Genomic DNA, 4,690 nt, shown 5'->3' with positions numbered 1-4,690 from the left:
CTGAGGTTAGCTTTCTCTCTGTCTAGATATTCTTTCCCCGTCTCTCTATCGATCCCCTCCCCCATGCTTTCCCAGCTTTAGTGCTGAAACTGTGAGTGGGGTCAGAATTTTTATATTATCAAAGTGCAGTAATGTTCCTCTCTGATAGGGTGAGGGGAAGGTGTGGGGCGGTGGGTTTAAGGGACAGAGGATCTGTGTGTAGTTACTGAACAGCTCCCAGCCTATGGAGTCAATCCACTCAGTCATACACTTCCACAAGGTCTGATATACAAAGAAAAACAATCCTGGGACCGGAATGTTGAAAAAGAAATGTTTTCTGAAGGAATTTATCGAGGGACTTTCGGTCTTTCTGGGGACCGAGGGGAAATCTGGCTATTATCTCATTGCTGCTTGTGGGATATTGCTGTGCATCAATCAACTACCCTGCAGAATTTCCTTCTTGACAACAATGAGGACACTTTAATATTCAGATTCCTGAGGGTCTGAGTGTGGATATCTCTATGTTTTCTCTCCATCTTCCTCTGCATTTCTATCGCCCGCACATTCTCTCTTTTAACCATTAATCAATAGGTGTCACAATGTGACATGTGGCTAATATAAACGGTGACAGAAACTCTTCAGATACACAGGTCTACCGCTTTGGATACTGTTGGGGGGGGGGGGGGTTGGGGTGATAACCTCCCAGGGAAAAGCAGCAACAGTCAGGTTCATTGCAGCACGGAGGCTCTGCTACACAGCAGGAGAGGAAAAACGGGTGTAAGTGCTATAGGGATAGGGGATGCTACCGTTAGGGGTACAGATAGGCGTTCCTGTGGCCACAAACGAGACTCAAGGGTGGTATGTTGCCTGCCTGGTGCAAGGGTAAAGGATGTCTCGGATCGGCTGCAGAACATTCTGAAAGGGGAGGGTAAGCAGTCAGAGGTCGTGGTCCATATTGGCACTAACGACATAGGCAGGAAGAGAGATGTAGTCCTGCAAACTAAATGTAGGGAGTTCGGCAGAAGGTTAAAAAGCAGAACATCTAGCTTCTCGGCTTGGAATCTCAAGATTACTCCTTGTACCACGTGCTAGTGAGGGTAGGAATAGGAGGATAAGGCAAATCGATGCGTGACTGAAGAGCTGGAGTAGGAGGGAGGCCTTCAGCTACTTGGAACATTGGGAGCTCTTCTGGTACAGAGGTGATCTGTACAAAAAGGATGGGTTGGAACTAAACTTGAAGGGGACGAATATCCTTGCTGGGATGTTTGCTAGTACTATTCATGAGGATTTAAACTAGTCTTGTAGGGGGGGGGGGGGGGGGTCCAAAGGTAGTAGTCTCTCAGAAGAGATACTTGAGGCAAATGTAAAGGTGACAGCGAGCAAGTCCAGTAGGCAGGCCAGCAGGGCAGGACAGGGAGTGTGGAAGGTCTGGTAGGCTAAAATGCATTTACTTTAATGCAAGAAGACTTACAGGTCAGGCAGGTGAACTCAGAGCATGGATCGGTACATGGGATTGTGATATTACAGCTATTACGGAAATTTGATTGAGGGATGGACAGAACTGGCAGCTCAATGTTCCGGGGTACCGATGCATCCAGCTTGACAGATGTGGAGATAAGAGCGGAGGAGGAGTTGCACTATTGATGAGGAAGGACATCACGGCAGTACTTAGAGAGGATATCCCGGGAGGAATGGTCAGCGAGGCCATATGCGTAGAATTTAGCAATAAGAAAGGGGTAATTAATTTGATGGGATTATACTACAGGCCCTCAATAGTCAGAGGGAAGTCGTGGAGCATATGTGTAAGGAAAGCACAAAGAGGTGTAGGAATTATAGGGTTGTAGTAGTTGGTGATTTTACCTTCCCTAATATTGACTGGGACTGTCTTAGTGCTAACGGAGCAGATGGGGAAGAATTTGTTAAGTGTGTCCAGGATAGTTTTCTGAAGCAGTCGATGGATGGCCCTACGAGAGAAGGGGCAACTCCCGACCTCCTCTTGGGAAATGAGGCTGGGTATGTGGTTGATGTGTCAGTGGGGGAGCACTTTGGGACCAGTGACCATAACTCTATTAGCTTCAAGATAGTTATGGGAAAGGATAGGACTGGTCGTCAGGTTGAAGGCCTAAATTAGGGGAAGGCTAATTTTGATTGCATCAGGCAGGAACTCTCAAAAGTTGAATGGGAGAGGCTGTTTAGTGGTAAAGGGACGTCTGGCAAGTGGGAGGCTTTTAAAAGTGACATAGGAAGAGTTCAGGGTCGGCAAGTTCTTGTTAGATGGAAGGGCAAGGCTGGCACGTTTAGGAAACCTTGGTTGATGAGGGATATTGAGGGTCTGGTCAGGACAAAGAAGGAGGCATATGTCAGGTATCGGCAGCTGGGATCAAGCAAGTCCCTCGAGGAGTATAGGGGATGTAGGACTACACTTAAAAAGCAAATTAGGAGGGCGAAAAGGGGCCATGAGATTTCCCTGGCAGAGTAAATAAAGGAGAATCCTAAAAGATCCTACAAGTATATTAAGAGTAAAAGGTAGCTCGGAACAGAGTAGGTCCCCTTTAGTATCAGTGTGGTAATCTATGTGTGGAGCCACGGGAAATGGGCGAGGTCTTAAATGAATACCTCTCGACTGCATTTAACATTGAGGAGGTCATGGAAGCTCGTACGTTCAAGGAAAAGAACAGCGATATCCTGGAGCATATCAACATTATAAAGGCGGAGATGTTGGATGCTTTGAAGCACAATAAGGTGGATAAATCCCCAGGGTATGACCAGATGTATCCTAGGATTCTTTTGGAAGCAAGGAAGCAGATTGCTGGGGCCCTGGCAGAGATTTTTGTGTCAACGTTAGCCACAGGAGAGGTACCAGAAGACTAGAGTATAGCTAATGTTGTTTCAATAGCTAATGTTTCAATCAAGATTAAATCCGAGATCGAGAGTAAAAGAAACATAAGTGGATGGAATGGAGGGAGCACGAGAAAGACAGGGAGAGGGAAGTTTGAGATTTTCCAGGTGCAGGAAAGTTCCTCTCCCTGGGATCCCTCAACTAACATCAATAAACAGATCATCTGCACAATATCACATTGCTGCCTGTGGGATCTTGCTTTGCACAGCTTGCCTGCCGAATTCCCTACATTGTAACAGTGACTACATTTAGACGTGATTCACTGTTTGTGAAGCTCTCCTAATGGCCTGGAATTAAATTCCTGAGCTTGAAGCCGGTATAGTTCCCAATTAATGCTGCTGTTTTGGTCAGTGCCATGAATTTGAGGGTTAAATGAAATGTCCAGCAGCCATTTGAATTGAGAGTGAGGTTCTGAAAGTGGATATCTCCGTCACTCTCTATCTCTCTCTACCTCTCCATAATTCTCTCTGAATGAGTGTAACAGCAGGGAAAGAGATACAAGTGTGTGAAGGCAACGTGGAGGGAATCACTGGAAAAGGAGGGATATCCGGCTGTTATCACACTGCTGTCTGTAGGATTCTGCTGTTTACAAATCACCTACAGCATTTCCAAAATTGCAACAGTGACGAACACGAGAGAGAAAGAGAGAGAGAATCTGTAAAGAATCTCCCTCGCCCCCCGCCCAATGGGCAGGTACTCAGCTCCCAAAACGCTCTCACACATTTTCAATCACTTCCCATTCTCTGGTTGTGTACCGGGGGAAGTGTTTGGAAGATGGGGAGTCACTGAAAGATTGTTTTATGTCAGTGAGTGAGAGAAAGAGCCCGGGGCTCGTGTTGTGTTTTATTTACGTTCAAAAATGATTTGCTTTCTTTTATTCAATCATATTTCTCTTATACACCACGACATTCTTTTCAGAGACAACAGCTTTGACGATGCAGAGGGAGAATCTTTTGGCACTTTGAATTTTCAGAGAAGAGCTTTGACCAGACAGAAAAATAATAATGAATGTGTTATTGTGTAATTCATTTTTAGATACAGAAAAGAAGAGCCTGTGTGGGGTGGGGTGGTGGGATTTTAACACGAAGGAGAGTGATGGATGGCCTCTAAAGCAAATAGCATGCGAAGCGCTGCTCCAGAACATTAAATATAATTCCGTAGATTTTCCTCTGCCCATCTCTTGATGCAACTTGTTCTCTTCCATGTTCATAGCTTTTTTCCTCACATCGTTAAATCCCGATCTCTGAATCTCCCAACATCCTTTCTAACTCTGCCTCTCCATAGTCTCACAAGTTCCCTTATCATTCTCTTTCTGTGACTCTCTGCATATTTATCTGTTTTTCTGTCCATTTCTCTCTCTCAGTTCCACATCTTTTTCATGCAAGATTACCTCTTCATCTCTCACCCCGCTTCCCGAGACACACCTCTCTATTCTGAATCTGCATCTTGCTGTGTATCTCTGCCCCTCCACATCTTCCTGTCTCTGCATCTCTCTCTTTGTCTGGGATCTACCTCAATATCTACATCGCTACTGCATTCTCTCTCTAAACCTCCAGCACTCTATGTATTTCTCCATCTCTCTCTGTCACTGTGCACTTCTTATTATTTATGCTCTCGGCTCTTAGTTTCTCTCACTGGTTTCCGGTTCCTGACTCGCTTTCATTCCGGATCTCCATTTTCTTCCTCTCCATTTGTGTTTCTCTCCCTCTCATACACTCAGTTCTGTCCTAATCCCTGGATCTCTGCTTTCTCTGTCTCTTTCCCTCTGTTTGGGGGTGGATTTTAACTCGCTGCCATGGTGTTGAACAGGGT

This window comes from Heterodontus francisci, unplaced genomic scaffold (assembly GCF_036365525.1).
Source record: "Heterodontus francisci isolate sHetFra1 unplaced genomic scaffold, sHetFra1.hap1 HAP1_SCAFFOLD_452, whole genome shotgun sequence".
NCBI classification, from domain to species: Eukaryota; Metazoa; Chordata; class Chondrichthyes; order Heterodontiformes; family Heterodontidae; genus Heterodontus; species Heterodontus francisci.
Note: the sequence above shows the minus strand (reverse complement) of the source record.